We start from the raw sequence: 21,306 nt of genomic DNA, 5'->3' as shown, positions 1-21,306 counted from the left end.
GACAATCGATTACGATTGGATTTTTAGTCAAACCAAAATTTGGATTTTGTTGGTTGTGATAGATAGGAAGCAAAGATTGGTTCGTTGATGGTGTAGTGAACAATTTTTCTTCAGATCAGAATTATCTGATCGCCCTAATGATTTTTCGCTAGAAATTGGATCGTTAGTGGCCACCTTTAGAATCCTTCACAGTCAATTTGGGACATCAACAAGGTTTATTTTCTGCTAATCTGATTGCATTTATCTGATCGCTCAGCGATTCTTCACTGAAAATTGTATCCTTAGTGGGCACCTTGATACAATCCATTGTACAATCTTACCACCTCTATACATAGGAGGTATTTCCTAAAATATCCATTTAAAGTATATTCACTCAGCTACATAAAATGGTACAATTATATCATTGATGGTACCATTAAAGCAGTGGGATATGGAAGCTTTTGTTTGGAATGTAAGCAATCATTAGTCAATTGATCATTAAAGTCATTGATCAATTCCTGATCAGCACGGTTGAAACATATATATGACCATTATTGCATGTATCTGCCAACAAATGGTCCCTTAGGCCTGGAACCCACTACAAATCGCAAATCGCTAGTACAATCGCTAGCGTTTTGAATAAGCGATTTGTAAGCGATTTCATGAGCGTTTTCCGGCGCTTTTGGGATCGATTTTAAAAAGTGTAAGCTTTTTGCCAGGGATTGTGTAGCGATTTGCGATTAGTGATTTTAATTCTGATTGGTCCTTTCAATGTATAATAATTTTATTTACAGTTTGCAATCGCACTCAAATCGCTATGTGTAGAGATTCATGAGAGATTTGCCAGCGCTTCAGTACATTACATTGAAGCGCAAACGCTTTCAAAATGCTGCATGTCCTGCGATTGCGATTTTGCTAATCGCAATCGCTACTGTGGAATTTGTTACATTTATTTACATTGGCAGAGCGTTTAGGGAAAGCGCTAGCGATTCAAAGCGATCGGCAAACGCTCAAAAAATCGATCTAGTGGGTTCCAGCCCTGAAATAATTGTCATAGACGCAGCTAATAGAATGTTTAATCAAATGATGACAAATTTTAAAATTCCAGCATAACCTTATATTTCAGGCAACATCAACCTAACAAAAAAAAGAATAGCATGCTAAAGATATTAATCTATAACAACTAGCACAAATAATAAGTCATTAGTCTGTGGTTATTTATAAGAGGGTTGCTATAGGTTACTGCACATCATTGTTAAGCAGGACAACATTATAAACAACTAACAGACTAATTTAAAAAAAATGAAGGGCATTCTCCAAATGTAAATGATGTTTCATTGTTCTTACTGCTCTAAACTACCGAAAGCTGAAATCTCATAGGTTGCTATCGGTAACGCCTTGCTGAATAGTTTTGCAGCTTGTTTGTCTACAACCTGCTGCGCGCTTGTATTGCACTGCCATCAAATCTTAAGTATTATTATTATTTAGTATTTTTATAGCACTGACATCTTCCACAGCGCTGTACAGAGTATATTGTCTATACACTTAACTGTCCTTCAGAGGGGCTCACAATCGAATTACTACCATAGTTATATGTCTATATTGTGTAAAGTATGTATCGTAGTCTAGGGCCAATTTAGGGGGAAGCCAATTAACTTATTTTTATGTTTTTGGGGATGTGGGAGGAAACCGGAATGCCCGGAGGAAACTCACGCAGACACGGGGAGAACATACAAACTCCTTGCAGATAGTGCCCTGGCTGGGATACGAACTGGGGATCCAGCACTGCATCCAGGCTAACCACTACGCCACCGTAGTAGAACTCCATAATTGCTACATCTAAAAGGTGGCCACACACAATACAATAAAACGATCCAATTTTATAGCAATTCAATAAAAACCAAACCTTTTTTTTTTATTCTAGTGAAAATTCCAATTGGATTTCCTTTTTTTCCCCGATCGGGAGTGGTGTAAATTTCAGATCAATATTTTGCAAGATTGTATGGTGCGTGGTAGATTGACAATGTAGAGACACAAGCAATTTTTTTCAAGCATTTTCAATCATATTTTTTCATAACTGGGGAAAAATTGAACACAACTGTGGTACATTGATGAGATTTTTCAAATTTTACAATCAATCAGAAAAATTGATTGTAAATCTTAGATTGAAAAGAAATGTGAAAAATTGTATGGTGTGTGGCCACCCTAATGCAATCAGACTGCACCATAAGCCATGCCATGGATTTATCATACACAACACATTATTATTATTTTTTTCTATTTCGGGAAGAAAATCTGAATCGTGATTGGCTGTTTTGGGCAACAGTTCAATTTCTGCTTCAACAGCCATAAATTAGCCTCTAATGCATGTCATCCTATGATTTACTACAAGGCTGAGAGAGTAACCAGTAACAAGTCTCCTCAACATATGACGAGTCTGTGTAATATGTAGGTAGCTGAGCGTACAACAGCAGTGGTGTTACAAGGCTAGGCGTATTTAGATAACTTGGTGGAAGTTGAAAGTATTCCTGAAAAAAAAACTATTTTTGTTGGAATCTGCTTCTTAAACATATATTACAGAGAGAGGGGGCAGATAGAGTCTAGTACGTAAAGGGCTTGAGGCTTCCTTACACTGTACAGACAGCAGAACCATTCAGAAACCGCCAGCCAAGCCAGTTTCACAACATTATTACAGCAGTTGTAGCGCTTTGTGAAAGACATGGATTACCAGCTGCCTCCCCCCCCCCCCTCCCTGTTGTGGGTAACATCATCTCAAGTACCCCCCGACACATGTAAGGACTACTTCAGAACTGTCCACACATTCAATTATGCTTTAAGTTAGCTTTAAACAATATTTTGAAGCTTATTTATACAGTAGAATCTCATTATAGTAAACTCTGATATAGTAGTCAACCTCTGGATATAGTAAACTCAGTCCTCAGGTCCCAGCAAATGCGTCTGAATAAATATACAAAGTATGACCAATTCTGATATAGTAAACTTCTGATATAGTAAACTACTTTCCCTGGTCCCTTGCAGTTTACTACAAAGGGGCTCTATTGTATATGATTTATCATTCGTATAAAACGTATGAAAGTGAGGTGATGGCAACAAACTCAAGTCCCCCCCTAAACATAGGAACCTGGTTGGCTACATGTACCGCATGCAGATCCCACTTAGGTGTCAGTCAACACTATAATCACTGGCTGTACAATATGACTCTGTCATTGTAAAGAATACAGCTGATTACAAGGGAAGGACCTTGAATTCCAACAGCTCCTGTAATGTGTGCTACTGAGGCAGAGGGGAATATATATATATATATATATATATATATATATATATATATATATATATATATATATATATATATATATATATATATATATATATATATATATATATATATATATATATATACACTACAATGCATTTTTATTGGGCTGACATTTTCCACAGCACTTTACAGAGTGCATTGAGCAATTCATGTCACTAACTGTCCCACAACACAACCTTTTGCTGTCTAAAATTCAGGTGCAAGACAACCTGTCACACAGGCAGCCATCAAAACCACCAACGTTTCTAAAATGGACAATGTAATTTCCCCCAAAACATGTGGAGCTTTGCACTAAGCCAGTTCACCACAACAAGGTATCTTCTGACAAACTGATACCTATACTTCTCCACAGCACACACAAGTGTCCCTCAGAGGAGCTCACAAACTAATGTCCCAACCAAAGTCACAATGCCTATACTTATGCTGATGACCAATAGGACGGGGAAGCCAAAGAAGAACCTACAACTGTGTTTTTGTGGCGTGGAAAGGAAACAAACTGCCAGAAGGAAACTATGTAGGCATGAGGAGAATATACAAACTCCATGCAGATAATGTCCTAGCTGCAAATTTAGCCTGGTGCTCTAGTGAAGTGTTTCTCAGCTAATGTATAGCATGTACCCCTTTATTAATGACTGTGTTGGCCAAGTAACCCCCAGCTTTGATTAATATCCTATCGAGTACCCCATGACACATGCATATTGCTTGGGAGTACTTCATAATTGTGGATAAATACTTCTCAAACATTCTTTGATGCTTTTCATTAACTATAAATACTTATCCAGGTTTGTTTATATACTATTTATGATTTTTTGTTCTTCTTAAAACATAATATAATAGACTGACTATGACAAGTTGAAGTATCATCTGAGTGCAGCTGAAGTACCCTCTGGGGGACACATGTAGAGAGAGTTGAGGACCTGGGCTGTAGCGTAACAAGGTGAGAGTGCTACAGCCACTTCACTGCTCAGTAGAGTAGAATTATGGCAAAGTTCAGATAGATGCTATTTTAGTCTGCCCTGGATCTATACATTCCTGCAGAAGCCTACAGATCTATCCTAGCCTGCATACAGATAGAGGAACTCATGAACTTTTTTCTGTTCCACAGATTGTATTCCACGGGCACCCTTGAAGATGTAGTTACACTCCAGTGTACCTGCACAAGTCAGCCATCAACTGCTCCAATTTTTATGCAGAATTCCCATTTGGACGTGTTAGTACACCCCAATTTGAATGTAATGGGCACCAGTGAATTATAGTTTCACACCAGCATGGTGTGTGCAGTGTGTTTAGTGCTCCATTGTAGATGTAACAGCACCCTAGGGTGCATGCACAGTGCACCCAATAACGTGTAGCTGCATCCCAGTTTGCATGCATGGGGAACCCATGAACTTGTAGCTGCACTACAAATTGTTAGTACAAGACACTTTCAAATATGTAAAAGCACCCCAGGGTGCATGCGTAGGGTGACCATAAACCTGTAACTACACAACAGACTGTTGCTACAAGGCAGATGTGTGAAAGCACCCCAGAGTGCTTGCATGGGATCACTGTAAACCTGTATGCAGAGTCTAATGTACCCCAATTGTCATGCATGTATAACTTACTACCTTATAGTGTCACCCAATCTATTTGTACAGAGCACCCAAGGGTGCTTGCATAGGACAGCTATAAACATGTATGCAGAGTCAAATATACCCCAATTTGCATGCCTATATTACTTATTATATTATAGTTTCACTAAATCTATATGTACAGAGCACCCAAGGGTGCTTGCATAGGGTACCTATAAACCTATATGCAGAGTCAAATGTACCCCAAGTTGCATGCATGTATTACTTATTACGTTATAGTTTCACCCAATCTATCTATACAGAGCACCCAAGGGTGCTTGCATAGGGTGCCTATAAACTTGCCAACTGCACCCACAATGCACGCATATATGTATTAAATTATAGTGACACCCAATTTCCATGCAAAGAGCACCCCGGGGTGCAGGCACAGGACCTTGCATGGAGCAATCTGGAAGGGGACATTTATGCACCTCTACTCTCCAGTTACAGAGCTTCCTAAATCAGAAATAAACTACTGTATATAATAAGTAGCATCTCCTGCAGATGTGCTGCACAGACTATGGACAGAGCAGAAATGCGGCGACAAACCTGCTTGTGGCTGCGGTCCCCTTACTATGCAGCTGCAGGGGGGTCACAGAAGACAGAAGTCATTGGTTTGGGGGTCCCGCGATGAGCTGTGGGGTCTCCCCCCGGCCAGAGTCCAGAGATATGGATAATCCAGCTGCTGCCGCTATTCCCATCCCCGGAGTGAGCAGCACATGCTCCCAGCACCGCCCGTCCCCAGCTCTAACCACACGAACCGCGGCCGCCTCTCCTCTCATCTATTTACCCAGCCAGACACAGCGCCGCCCCGCGGTGCGCATACTCCATACGCCTCATGTTACTCAGCTGCACAGCACAGCCCGCGAACATCGTCTTCTGCAGAGATGCGGCTTCCCGGGCGCCGGGAGGGAGGTGTGCGCGCCGCTGCGAGGAGGGCTGTGTTCCCCGTCTGCTCTGCAATGCATAGGGCTCAGCTTCTGGGCACAGAGGACAGGTACAGCCCAGCCAGGAGGGGGGCTGCACATACAGCAGAGTCTGGCTAGAAGGGAAGGGGGGCTGCACATACAGTACAAGCAGGCAAGGGAGGGGGGCTGCACATACAAAAGAAGCAGATAAGATTGGAAGGGGGCTGCATATACAACAGAGTCTGGCAAGAATGGAATGGGGGCTGCACATACAACAGAGTCTGGCAAGAATGGAATGGGGGCTGCACATACAGCAGAGCCTGGCCAGAATGAAAGGGGGCTGCACATACAGCAGAGCATGGCCAGAATGGAATGGGGGCTGCACATACAGCAGAGCCTGGCCAGAATGGAATGGGGGCTGCACATACAGCAGAGCCTGGCCAGAATGGAATGGGGGCTGCACATACAGCAGAGCCTGGCCAGAATGGAATGGGGGCTGCACATACAGCAGAGCCTGGCCAGAATGGAAGGGAGGGGGCTGCACATACAGCAGAGCCTGGCCAGAATGGAATGGGGGCTGCACATACAGCAGAGCCTGGCCAGAATGGAAGGGAGGGGGCTGCACATACAGCAGAGCCTGGCCAGAATGGAATGGGGGCTGCACATACAGCAGAGCCTGGCCAGAATGAAAGGGGGCTGCACATACAGCAGAGCATGGCCAGAATGGAAGGGGGGCTGCACATGCAGCAGAGTCTGGCTACAAGGGAAGGGGGCTGCACACAGCTCTGCACCTGCTCATGCATTGCCACACAGTTCTCTATAGAGTTACGTTCTGCTACTTAGACAAGTCCCATGGCTCTGTATAGTGTGATGTCACCTGCTTGGGCATTGTCACACAGCTCCCTACAATGTGATGTCACCTGTAGGGACCTGTGTGACAATGCCTGACAGGTGACATCATGTTGTAGGGAGCTGTGTGACAATGCCTCTGCAGATGACTTCAGACATTGTCACACTGCTCCCTATAATGTGATGTCACCTGCTCAGCCATTGTCACACTGCCCTGTACAGTGTGATGTCACCTGCTTAGCCATTGTCACACTGCTTTGTACAGTGTGATATCACCTGCTCAGCCATTTTCACACAGCTCCCTACAGGTTGATGTCACCTGCTCAGGCGTTGTTTCACATCTCCATACAATGCGATGTCACCTGTCAGTCATTGTCACACAGCTACCTACAATACGATGTCACCTGTCAGTCATTGTCACACAGCTACCCATAATGCAATTCACCTGCTTGGGCATTGTCACACAGCTCCCTACAATGCAATGTCACCTGCTTGGGCATTGTCACACAGCTACCTACAATGCGATGTCACCTGTCAGTCATTGTCACACAGCTACCTACAATGCAATGTCACCTGTCAGTCATTGTCACACAAGATACAAATGGATTTATTCGCCAAGTACGGTGGTGCCGTACTCGGAATTGCTTGTGGTACACATGGCTTGGCAAGTACATAATGACAGTTGTACATTTTACATATATACGGCGACAATTACACATACTGACAGCATTTACAATACATTAGCGGCTACAGTTCCACATACTAGCAGCACAACAGTACGATAACATCTTTTATCAGTACGATAACAGCTCCCTACAATGCAATTCACCTGCTTGAGCATTGTCACACAGCTCCCTACAATGCGATGTCACCTGCCAATCATTGTCACTCAGCTCCCCACAATGCAATGTCACCTGTCAGTCATTGTCACTCAGCTCCCTACAATGCGATGTCACCTGCCAATCATTGTCACTCAGCTCCCCACAATGCAATGTCACCTGTCAGTCATTGTCACTCAGCTCCCTACAATGCGATGTCACCTGCCAATCATTGTCACTCAGCTCCCCACAATGCAATGTCACCTGTCAGTCATTGTCACTCAGCTCCCTACAATGCGATGTCACCTGCCAATCATTGTCACTCAGCTCCCCACAATGCAATGTCATCTGTCAGTCATTGTCACACAGATCCCTACAATGTAATGTCACCTGTCAGTCATTGTCACACAGCTCCCTACAATGCAATGTAATCTGTCAGTCATTGTCACTCAGCTCCCTACAATGCGATGTCACCTGTCAGTCATTGTCACACAGCTCCCTACAATGCAATTCACTTGCTTGAGCATTGTCACACAGCTCCCTACAATTAAATGTCATCTGTCAGTCATTGTCACACAGCTCCCTACAATGAAATGTCATCTGTCAGTCATTGTCACACAGCTCCCTACAATGCAATGTCACCTGTCACGTCATTGTCAAACAGCTCCCTACAATGCGATGTCACCTGCTTGGGCATTGTCACACAGCTACCTACAATGCAATGCCACCTGTCAGTCATTGACACACAACGCCCTACAATGCGATGTCACCTGCCAATCATTGTCACTCAGCTCCCTACAATGCAATGTCACCTGCTTGGACATTGTCACACAGCTCCCTACAATGCAATGTCATCTGTCAGTCATTGTCACACAGATCCCTACATTGCGATGTCACCTGTCAATCATTGTCACACAGCTCCCTACAATGAAATGTCATCTGTCAGTCATTGTCACACAGATCCCTACACTGTAATGTCACCTGTCAATCATTGTCACACAGCTCCCTACAATGAAATGTCATCTGTCAGTCATTGTCACACAGCTCCCTACAATGCAATGTCATCTGTCAGTCATTGTCACACAGATCCCTACAATGTAATGTCACCTGTCAGTCATTGTCACACAGCTCCCTACAATGCAATGTCATCTGTCAGTCATTGTCACACAGATCCCTACAATGCAATGTTATCTGTCAGTCATTGTCACACAGATCCCTACAATGTAATGTCACCTGTCAATCATTGTCACACAGATCCCCACAATGTAATGTCACCTGTCAATCATTGTCACACAGCTCCCTACAATGCAATGTCATCTGTCAGTCATTGTCACACAGATCCCTACAATGCAATGTTATCTGTCAGTCATTGTCACACAGATCCCTACAATGTAATGTCACCTGTCAATCATTGTCACACAGATCCCCACAATGTAATGTCACCTGTCAATCATTGTCACACAGCTCCCTACAATGCGATGTCACCTGTAGGGAGCTGTGTGACAATGCCAAAGCAGGTGACATCGCATTGTAGGGAGCTGTGTGACAATGACTGACTGGTGACATCATGCTGTAGGGAGCTGAGACATTAGGCATTGTCACACATCTCCCTATAATGTGATGTCACCTGTTCAGGTGTTGTCACACGACTCTACAGAGCACCATTTGTCCCACCTGCAGTACAGGCAAGGCAGCTGTAGTAAGAGGAGTCCAATAGTCACATGACAGGTATCTCAACCACTAACAAATAAAATACTTTTTTTTTAATTGCTCTGCAATGTACATGCTGTCTGTGGTTTAGTGGTTAGCAGTTTAGGTTTTGCTTATGCCAAAAGTTTTGCTTTTAATAGGCCGCATTCTTTCCAGATTGTCAATAACTTTCTGGACAGTTGGCAGACCTGACTCAGATCAGTCATCAATGAAACTGGCTAGAACACACAGTCATGCCTGACAGTGTATATTTAACTATGCTGTCTGCACGAAATATACAGCACTGTGCAAAGGCTTTAGCCCCACTGGGAAAAAAGCTGTAAAAGTGAGAATATTGTCAAAACCAATACAATGAATAGTTTTTGTTTATCATTTAAAGCAACCTGAAGCGAAAAAAATATGATGTAATGAATTGTACGTGTACTACGGATAATGAATAGAACATTAATAGCAAATAAAATAATCTCATATTTTATTTTTAGTGAGGCTTTGTACACATCTAAAATCGAAATCGCAAATGCCAGCGAAGTTTTTCACCAACCGGCGCTCCACTGCGCGCTACGATTTTGTGTACATCACTTTTCAAAGCGCTTTTGCAGAGCGATTTGTTTTATCACTTCCTGACATCAGTCAGGAAGTGAACTCTTTGACCCGGAAAATAATAAATACAATGTAGTGATTCTTAAAAGCACGAACGCAATCGCCGCTCAAATCGATTTTGTGAGCGGTTTGCGCTTTTCCTATACTTTCCATTGTAGCAAAAATGCCCTAAAAATGGTACATGCAGCGTTTTGATGAGCGGAAAGCAGACAAAACGTGTCGATATGAACTATCCCATAAGGATTCATTGCACTAGCGACTTTAGGGTGTTTTTTAAAAGCACCAGGACTCAAAAGAAACGCAAAATGCCCTAGGTGTGAACAAGCCCTGATATAGCTTTTTTATAACATTGCATCATACAGTTTTAAAACCACACTCAGTCTTTAAGCTATAAAACAAAGCAGAAATAGTGACCCTTTGTTCAGCAGTAAAACCTTTTATCAAGCTGTCTCTGGCCTGGAATCCTCTACAAATCACAAATCGCTAGCGTTTTTAAGTAGCGTTTTGTAAGTGATTTCATGAGCGTTTTCTGGCAATTTTGGGAGCGGTTTAAGTGTAAGCTTTTTGGCAGCGATTGTGATACCGTTTTACGATTGGCAATTTTAATTTTGATTGGTCTTTTCAAATCATTATAATTTTTTTTACCGTTTGCAGTAATTTAAAATCATACACAAATTGTTGTGTCTTACACAATGGCAAGACTGAGCACAGCAACAAGACACAAGGTAGTATTACTACATACACAAGGCCTGTCAAACGTAGGGATTTCAAGAGAGACATGGGGAATTCCAGGGGTGCTGTCTGCAGAGGCACTATGAAGCAGGCAAGTTTTTAGGCTTAAAAAAACACATTCATCAGCCAAGGGAATTTACTGCAGAAGATTAAAGACACATGCTGACTTTCTTTCCCAATCAAAAGACCTGACAGAAACCCAGGAAACATTTGTACATTCAACTACAGTCTGATAACTGATCATATATGTGGTCTTCATGGAAGATTTATATCTATAAATCCACCAAGGAAACAAGAACTGATGTGCAGAAAATGGCAGCAGGCACTTGAGCCTGATGAGTCCAGTTTTGACTATAACACAATGGGCCTGATGCAATTGTCAGACTCACCAGTGTTAAACGCGGGTGAGTCTGATAATCAGGCGACTATAATGTCGCCTGATCCAATTGCAGTTAGCCCTAGGCAGGGTGCTAAAAGAACTCGCTTGGGCGATATTATCGCCCAGCAAGTTCCTTACACCCTATCCTATTACACTTTGCATGCCTCCGGGAAGCGATGCTTCCCGGCAGACATGAGCGTTAGCTTAGACCTGCAAAATGCAGGTCTAAACATGCTAACACACGACATCGCCGCTGCATCTGGGGGTCTCCTTTAATAAGGAGACCCCCAGAGCTTCCCGCCGGCCGCCGCTCGTCTCCGCAACCCCCCACAAAGCTACAAAGTTAATTGCTTAAGTTTCTTACCGCCGCTTTACACCCATCGGCCACCGCATCTCGCCGCAAGTCCCCGCTGTGAAATTACAGTGTACGAGTTACTGTAATTACACTCGCTTATAACAGAGTCCCGGCAAAGCATCTTTGAATCCATTTTCATTGGTCCAGCCTGTGAACCAATGGGGAGCCCCAGCGGCTGATTCAAATATGCTTTGCCGGGACTCTGTTATTAGCAAGTGTAATTACAGTAACTCGTACACTGTAATTACACAGCGGGGACTTGCGGCGAGATGCGGCGGCCGACGGGTGTAAATCGGCGGTAAGAAATTTAAGCAATTAACTTTGTAGCTTTGTGGGGGGTTGCAGAGACGAGCGGCGGCCGGCGGGGAGCTCTGGGGGTCTCCTTATTAAAGGAGACCCCCAGATGCAGCGGCAGAAGATGGCGGCGGATGTTCGGCGGGTTGTGCGCATGTGTGGGGAGCGAGGCCGTGGTGCTGATGGACAGCACCACAGGGCAAACCTTGCTCCCCATCGCCCGGTAATAGGGGGCATCGCTCAGGCTTTCGCCTGAGTAATGCTCCCTAACGATCGGCCATCGCGCGAGTGAAACTGGCAATAGGATTTGCCGGTAATCCTCGTGCGATGGCAAGGTGATAAGTAGCTCGCATCTGCAAGCTACTTATCACCTGGAATAGCATCAGGCCCAATGTAGTTTGTTTGCCAAAGTCTGGAGACATGCACAAAGATGAGTGCATGCAGTCAACTGTGAAGCTTGGTGGAGGTCTTTTGCAAGTGTGGACCTGCATTTCTGTACATGGGGTGGTCAAAATGAATCATCTCCTAAACACAAATAACTTCAATGCAGCCTAAAAACACAAAGAAATGTAGTTCTTCTACATGAGCAGAACAACCTGCCTGTCAAGTTCCTTAAAAATAACATGTGTAAGTTACTTAAAAGATATGGTGCTGTTTTAAAAGCATGGGAGGTAATATCCAGGAATGGGTTTAGGTACAAAAAAATGGGAAAAAATGAATGTGGGGCCCCTTATATTTTCCTACTGTACTGGTAGTAAACTTGTGACCTCCACAGTCCCTGACTTGTGGGGCCCTTAAGTAGCTTGGTGCCCTGAGCAATTGCCCAGCTTGACCCTAGGGAAGCATCGACCCTGGTAACATGAAAGGTTGCTTTAATTTTTTTTCTGTTTAAAGTGGTTTGAAACCCAGCATTTCTTTGCTCTAAAAGATTAATTACAGCATATAATATACTACCACCATTTTTTTTTGCAGAACAGCATTCAAATAATTATACATAGAGCTTACTTTTTCAATAGAAAAAGAGGCAATAACATTATCTTGTGTTTATTTAATTATAGCAAGAGAGGAATGTAAACATTCCATGGCAGTGCTGAAACTCCTTCTAACGTGTGCAGATCAGAGTCAGCTCTGATCACTGGGTACATTACAATATATAAATACTGTAACTATAAATAAAATGCAATGGTAGATTTCAGAGCAAATAAACTACTTTGGGAACTTGTAAGGTATAAGCAACTGCAAGCGAGGCACATTTCCTGTAACAGTGCAGGGTGATTTACACATTTCTCCCTCTACTGCTCAGAAACAGCTCTGCATTAATATATGAAAATATGTTACAGGTGCATGTGTACTCTCTACACGTAAAAGCGTCTGAACCAACCCGCTGTGTCTCACTGAAATGCTTTTGGAAGCATTTGGCAACCTTCAGTAACACTTCCCATCATTCAGAAAACACGTCACATTTTGTCCCTCACAGAAGTTTTCGGAAGCACCACGCTTAGGCAATCCAGAAGATACTTGTAACGATTGTGGAATTATCTCCGTGGTCAGCGCACAAGATGTGCGCTAACACTGTGGAAGTCCTCCACAAGCGTATAAAACGACAGAACCCAGCTTGGGTGCAATGCACCTGTAGAGAGAAAGTGAGCACAGAGACAGAATGTATGTGTGTCCACCAATCTAGTCGCCACCCAGCGACGGTGAACACACAACAGCGGAAACCAAGTGGGAACGCAATCGCAAGAGTGGCGATTGGCAACAGTGACAGACCGAGTAAGACAGAGCACAAGTGTAGCAAGAAAGACACAGCAAATAACAATGATCAGAACGCCAAGGAAAATAACAAACACACTCGCTAAGCGCGGTCGCCGCACGAAAAGCGCAACAGCGACAAAGCACGCAATGGCGCGGTCTCCGCGCGAAAAGTGCAACAGAGGCAAAGCACGCCAACCCTAACTAACCAATGTAACACGAAAACAAATAGAGAACGCGAACGCTTGCTAAACGGTTACCTCACTGAGCCTACAGCAAGCGTTCGTTCCAGACAAGACAGACAGAAGGAGTAGCCAATAGCAACCGCAGCTCTGGCCTACACTCCCAGACAGAGTACAGAAGGAACCACCGCCACTACTGCTAGGGTGGATGCGATCCAGACAGATGGAGCAACCAGTAGCAATCGCTGCTCTGGCTTGCACCCCTAAGACAGAGTACAGAAGGAACCACCGCCACTACCGCTAGGGCGAATGCGATCCCAACAGACAGAACGATTTCCTGTCGACCGCCGCTGGCGACAAGACAATCGCAACAGATAGACAGTACAAGGCAAAACAGATAATACAGCCTGACTATGCTAGAAGGAATGCTAGTGCACTACCAAGGAATGACTCTAAGATAATCTTAGCAAACAATTAGCAAAGGCTGAGACTCCAGGTAAGTTAGCAGGAACAAACCATCATGACCAGCAAGGAATTCTGGGAGGAAATGGTTTTTATACTGCAAGCCATCAGAGGAAGCAGCTAAGCAATTTGCTTGACAAGTGGATGCAAATTCCTCCCCAGAACAGCAACTCTGCAGCTTGCAGAGTGGAGACAGGTCTCTTTTCCAAAGACCTGCAGCACTCAGACCTAACAAATGGTCAAACAGCTGTCTGCCTGTGCAGACAGCAGCGCAGATCATTACAATACTAAACTAGATGGTGGAAAACAATAGGATCAAGTGCGGCATTTGAGTGAATGATGGTACTGATGTTTAAAAAGCGCTGTCCATTTATTTGAATGGACAGCACTTGAGCTACAAGTGCCGTGCCCCTGGTTTAACGCCGAATCAAACACGTCTTAGGAGTGCCGCCTTGTGTTGTAACATGTTTTCTGGTTGAATGTTTTTTCCAATGATGCAATTATATGTACTATGTAAGTAGTTGCTAGGCTGTTACTAGTTTCTTGATATAGACTTACTTGCTAACAATAGACTTACATTTGGAGCAACTGTCGCCAGCAGGGACCTCATTGACAATTCTGAGGCCCCTTTTACATTGGGACGTTGTGTTACCCTGTTTTTACTGCAAGGTAACTCAACACTAATTACATTTTATGGGGCCTTTCATACCGGGACAGTGCAATACAACGGAAGTGACTTTTTTGTCACACGCCGATGCGAGGGAAGGAGCGCGTTGGGGGCAACATGCGTCGGTACCGGAAGTCATGTAAATCTATGACGACACATACTTTTAAAAACAAATCGCGTTACGGTGAATCAAGGAGTAGCCCAGTTCAATGATGAGCTGTACAAGTCCCTCTAGTGCTAACAGTAATGATACAACTGCTGGAACACATGGTAGAACGCCACTGAACTCTTCATGCCTCTGTTATACTGGATGTTTGACGGTTACACTGTTTGTGTTCCGTGAGCAACTGCCAAGTCAAATTCCTTCTAAGTGTGAATTTACTTGGGAAGTAAAACCCAGTTCTGGTTCTAATTCTCATAGTAAGAGAGGCAAGTTATGCTGGGTTCACTTTGACTATTCGATCATTTACAGAGAAGCCTGTCTTTCTCATTTCCCCTTCTCAGCTCTTGCTGCATATTTTTTTAGTAAATCACTCCTGGTGACTATCAGTGCCTCACATTCCCTTTCATATACTCACCTTCCTGTTGTTATCCTCCCGGATACAAGCATTCTATCCTCATTATTATACTTTGCCGCACACTTAGTAAAATACCGGCTACAGGAGGATAACCCAAGAACTGTAGTGATCAGCAGCAAACTGAAGCTGGGTTCACGTCTAACAGTCCATCTAACAGTTAGGGCTTGTTCACACTATTAACGTTAACGGATTTTTTTAAGCGCTGGCGATTTTGAAAATCGCTCTAAAAGCGCGTGTGCAATGATTTCCTATGGGAGCGCTCCACTTTCTATTGAGTCGCAAACGCGTCTCCTGTACTGAGCGTTTGTGTTCAATAGAAAGTATAGGGGAGTCGCAAATGCGATTTCCTGAGCGTTTTAATGAATAAATAAATTATATTTATTCATTTCTGGGTACAAGAGTTCACTTCCTGACTGACGTCAGGAAGTGTCAAAATTATTTGTTCAGCAAAAGCGCTTAGAAAAGTGCTTACAAAAGAGCTTTTCTGAGAGCAGAGCGCAGGAAAAAGCACGTTTAAAATCAATCAACAAAATCGCTCAGCGCTTGCGATTACACTAGCGATTTGCATTGTGAACAAGGCCTAAGGGTGCGTTCACTCTGTGCACATGGTACGTTATAATGTAAGTTCATGGGTTTATTCACATTGTCAAGTTGCCCTCTGGTGCATCGTGTTACGTTGTAATAACACAAGCCGAGCTTTGCACTATCAGACAGCGCACACTCTATGCCTGAGGTACAAATGAATGGTAACGAGGTACCGTGCAATCCGATGCATGATTTACTGGTAGACACTATTTTTTTTATTGAAAATGAAGTATCACTTTAAGGAGAATCTGAAGCTAAATTAAAGAGAATCTGTACTCTAAAATTCTTACAATAAAAAGCATACCATTCTATTTATTATGTTCTCCTGGGCCCCTCTGTGCTGTTTCTGCCACTCCCTGCTGCGATCCTGGCTTGTAATTGCCAGTTTTAGGCAGTGTTTACAAATGAAAGACATGGCTTCTAACCAGCTTGTGATAGGCTCAGGGGAGCTCAGTCTGTGACTCACACAGTATCTTCAGGGGGCGTGGAGAGGGTGTGTATAGCTTCTATCACAAGCAGACCAGCACATTCCTGCCTGAGTGCCTGAGCCTGACAAAGCCATTAGAGGAAAGAAGATTAGATTATACAACAGAGATAATACAGCCACTGTGCAACTAGGAAAGGCTGCAGTAAGACAGAGCACATTAGAACAGGTATAGGAACTTATAGGATAGAAGAAATAAGGCTGAACATTTTGTTACAGAGTCGCTTTAACAAAAAAACAGATACTTACCTAAGGAGAGGGAAGGCTCTGGGTCCTATAGAGCCTTCCCGTTCATCTTATGGTCCCCGCATTCCAGTGCTGGCTCCTCCGTTCCAACCTGCTGCTGTGGGAGGCTTCTGAAGTCTGCGGGAGCACTTGGACTCCTGCAGGCTAGGGCAGTGGCAGAGAGCAGTCTCCAACCCATTGGTCAGAGACTGCTAACGGGGGAGGCAGTGGTGGAACGCGGGGACCAGGAGCGGACCAGAAGGCTCTATGGGACCCAGAGCTTTCCCTCTCCTTAGGTAAGTATTTTTTTTTTTTTTTAATTTAGCTTCAGACTCTCTTTAAATGACACCTGAAGTGAGAGGGATTTGGAGACTGCCATATTTATTTTCTTTTAAATAATACCAGTTGCCTGGCATCCTGCTGATCTTTCTTACATCATTAGTGGCTTAATCACACACCTGAAACATGCATGCGCATATCCAGTCAAACTTCTTATCTATGGCTAAAGCTGTTAGAGGCAGAGGATCAGCAGGACTGCCAGGCAACTGGTATTGTTTAAAAGCAAATAAATATGGCAGCTTGCACATCCTTCTCACTTCAGGTTTCTTTGGAGTTCTTCTTTTTCTAAATCATCACTCAAGATGATTAATCAAGACAAGTGAGGAAAAAAACTGGAGAAAATATGGAGCCGTTGCCGGGAGCAACCAATCTGAAATCTTATTTCCTTTTACAGCTGAATCATGACTGTTACTCTGGGTAGTTCCTCCACTTCTGTTGCAGGATTCTTTGCACCTATCTTGGTAAATAAGCCAAGATGTTATCCAATCCCTGTCATGTCACAGCCAGTGACTGACAACTCTTGCGCTTTAAACTATACATTCACTGATCCTATTCTATGCTTGCAGCACACACCCCTGACTTCTCACAGACAAGGCCGCAGTGTTGCCTCTCCTGTCAGTCACCTCTTTCCTCTGCCTGTGTCTTCTACAGCGAATTCATTCTCGGAACCCCTACAGGGAGACCTGTGAAGAGCATGACTAGCCTGACATGAAAGGATGGTTTTTGTTTGCTCAGTGAACCTGAGATCCTCCACTTCCTTCCAAAATAAACCCACAATCCCATCTCCAACAACAGTGAGGAGGTCAGCCAGCAGCACCAAGGCTTCCTCACCCCTCCATGTAATAACGTACATACCTACATGCCTGTGTGCTTGCAGGGGGACCAAGAGCTGTAAGGGGGCCCCAACTTCTACTTCCCTCCCTCCATTAAAGGGGTCCATCCTTTAGTTCAGGTGGTTCTGTGGCTACACTTGTTATGTGTGTGGAGGTTATGATGGCCACACTTGTTATGACCAAGGCCGGTCATGTGTCGAGTTGTCCAACTTTGCCGAGTTTCACTACTCGGTGTATCTGGGTAGTGTCAAGGGATAAGTTAAAGTGTCTAAATATCCTATTTTATCAGGTTATGCTGCTGGTCTGCCTACTAAGCTTTCTTCACCCTTCTCCACTTAACCTACCCGATCTCCTATCCTAACGCTAACCCTCCCTTCACCCCTAACACTAACCCTCCCTTCACTCCTAACACTAACCCTCCCTTCACTCCTAACACTAACCTTTCCCTCTCCTAATACTAACCTACCCCACTCCTCTGCCTCTAACCTTCCTTTTAACTGGCTCCTATGTAAAGCTGGTAGTAGCTACTACCGACAGGTTGGTGGAGGGATATCAGCAGGACCAAGCTCAAGTACTGGTGCGCATGTGCAGATTGGATTTCAGCATTCCTCGACAGGAAGTATAAATCGGCATCACACCTGTGCTACCATAGAGGCAAAGGGGGCGATTGCCCCAGTGTCCCTGAGCACAACCGCCCCCTCCCCCAAGTCTCCCCCTGACTTGCTCCTCAAGCGGCCCTGAAAACTTTTGTTATCATAGTAACTCACCTGTCCTGGTGGCTGCTCCATCTGTACTCCCCATCTTCATCTCCGCTGGCTGCCTCATCTCCATGACCTGTTGCAACATTACGCAATAACATGCATCGGGTCACTGGGAAGAGGCACCCCAGTGGGAACAAAGACGAGCGCACAGACTGGAGTAGCGTTCCGGGACAGGTGAGTTGCTATTCTGACCAAAACTTTACAGGGGCCCCAGGGACCAAAGCAATGTTTGGGGGGCATCTAAGAGGGTAGCAGCTGGCTCGGGGGCCCTGGGGGTGAATTTGCTATGTGAGGGAAGCCATGAACCCCCCTAGTTACTGTTTCCCTGGGACCCCAGTGTGACTTGAACTGGCTCTGGTTATGACCCTTGCAAGATGGGCCCGCAAGCCATGAAGGTCACCATCGCTAGGCAAGGGTAAGGGTGTGAACATTGGGGGGGCCTCAACAAAGGTTTGCTAGGAGGCCCATTGATTTGTAGTTCCGCCTCTGCATGCCTGTCACAGTTATGATAATATTTTTGCATTTTTTAAGTTACATGTGTAATAGATTTATCATTTAACATGGTGGAGAGCACTCTCACCCCCCTGGTTCTGGGCCAGAACACCAACTGCATAGAGTTTGTATGTCCTCCCTGAGTTTGTGCGGGATTTCTCTGGGCACACTTGTTTCCTCCCACATCCCAAAAACATACAGATGAGTTAAATGGCTTCCCCCACACAAGTGGCTTCAATGTACTGGGCATGCATGGACCACCAGCCCGCAATCAGAGGAGAGCACGGCCACCAGGAGAATATTCAAGAAGCCCTCATCAAATGTTCTAAGAGGGACCCAACACTGAGCTGGAGGAGGATCAGGGAAACGATACTGAGGGATCTCATTTTTATTGTAATGTTTGCTTCAGACACACCTAAATTAGCACAGTGCCCTTTGCAGAATATTTATAAAAACAGAGCTATGTATAAATCACTCTCTACATGGTAAAGATCTAACTTTAATAAAATGTCAGTGGCTACTGCACAGGGCGCCAGAAGCGTTCTGCACATGCACAATAGCGAATTACACATACCAGTACTTAAAGTGTACCAGAGACAAAATAAAAAAAAAGATGTATACATACCTGGGGCTTCCTCCAGCCCCATGCGCACAGAACGCTCCCACGCCTCCGTCCTCCGCTCAGGCAGCTTCCGGTATCGGGTCCCGTTAGTTCTGCCAGTCATGGCCAGTCTGCGCAAGAGGAAGTGCGCTCTCTATCTCCGGCCAACCTGAGCTGCAGGCAGCAGAGGACAGCGGCGTGGGAGCAATCTGTGCACATTGGGCTGGAGGAAGTCCCAGGTATGTATAACACTTTAAATTTGATCTCTGGTTTCCTTAGTGTTGCGGAAAACACTGTTTTTTTTCCGCTAATAGAAGTCTATGGGCCGCAGGAAAACACGCATATAAAAACGCACATAATGAAAGTCTATGGTGATGCAGATGCATATCGTTTTAATGCGTTTTTTCCAATAAATAATGTATTTATTTTTTTGCTGTATTTCTGCTTCCTGTTGTCTTCCACATGAGTTGCATAAATGGAAATATAAAAACAAATGGAAAACGCATACAAAACGCATATGCCTTTTGTATATGCAAACGTCAAATGCAACACACATGAAAAATTCATCAAAAATGCTGTAAAAATGCACAAAAGATGCGCACAACATTAACATAAAACATGACGTAAAACGCAGCCTTTCACGCTATGTCATATGTAAACCCAGCCTGAAGATTCCCTTTGAGTGATACTACTGAGGATTATTCAGTAGTGCATAAATCAGTGGCAGTGTATAAAAGGCAACAAGTGTGGTGACTAATAAGATGTCTGATCAATGCAGTCATTTTTAGTTTGATAGCCTTTAGGATTCCATTAAAATTAGCAAAGCATTAACTCAGTAATTAAGAGATCCTGTTACGCCAAACAGACCACTTGGGCATACAGCGAACATGCTTTTTGCAACTGTTGTTTAGATTAAGGCCCTGTTCACAGTGGTCAGTTGCAGAATAATTCTGCATGTTAACTCACTGCCCATACAATCAGGTGGGCCTGTTCACAGTACTGCATTGTAACTGATCATGTTATTGTAACTCGTTGCATTCAGGCGTTGTATTAAAGTCTATGTCCAGTCACCATTGCATATTTACAGTCATTAAAATGTGTGTATTATGCAACTGACCACTGTGAACCTAGGCTCAAGGAAGACTCCATTATGGTTTAAGCAGAAGTAATCCCAAAATGCATTAATGTAAAAAAAGAAGCGTGGAAAAAATGCATGGGGGATTGTCATTAGTAGAATATTGGTTAAATTACAGATATTCTACTATTAATTCAAATAGTAAGATATTGGTAATATATGGTGATAGATATTGGTAATCTTAACCGATATTTTACATATGATATATTTCCTAACCTAACCCTACTTTCACACAGGACCCTCCCTCTACCAATGCCTAACCCTAAGACCTCCCTCCACAGATGACTAGCCCTAAAACCCCCCTCTACAGATGACTAGCCCTAAGACCTCCCTATACCGAAGCCTAAACCTAAGATCTCCCTCTACAGATGCCTAACCCTAACACCTTCCTCCACAGATGACTAACCCTAAGATTTCCCTCCACAGATGAATAATCCTAACACCTTCCTCCACAGATGACTAACCCTAAGACCTCCCTCTACCGATGCCTAACCCTAAGATCTCCCTCTGTTGATGCCTAACCCTAAGACCTCCCTCTATTGATGCCTAACCCTAAGATCACCCTCTACAGATCAGTAACACTAAGACCCCCCTCTACCGAAGCCTAACCCTAAGACCTCCCTCTGTTGATGCCTAACA

General features: G+C 44.0%; 1 protein-coding gene across 2 annotated transcripts in view; it reads right to left on the bottom strand.

Annotated features, from left to right (window-relative positions):
• The window catches only part of MKX (mohawk homeobox), a 164,943-nt gene extending 159,270 nt beyond the window's left edge, over positions 1-5,673 (bottom strand). For both annotated transcript variants that reach the window (XM_068235728.1, XM_068235729.1), the window contains exon 1: positions 5,476-5,673. The gene's annotated coding sequence lies outside the window, so the exon portion shown is untranslated. The remainder of the gene's footprint in view (positions 1-5,475) is intronic.
• Positions 5,674-21,306: the final 15,633 nt, after the last annotated feature.

Source organism: Hyperolius riggenbachi, chromosome 5 (assembly GCF_040937935.1).
Source record: "Hyperolius riggenbachi isolate aHypRig1 chromosome 5, aHypRig1.pri, whole genome shotgun sequence".
Classification (NCBI taxonomy): domain Eukaryota; kingdom Metazoa; phylum Chordata; class Amphibia; order Anura; family Hyperoliidae; genus Hyperolius; species Hyperolius riggenbachi.
This window is presented reverse-complemented; position numbering and strand designations above follow the sequence as displayed.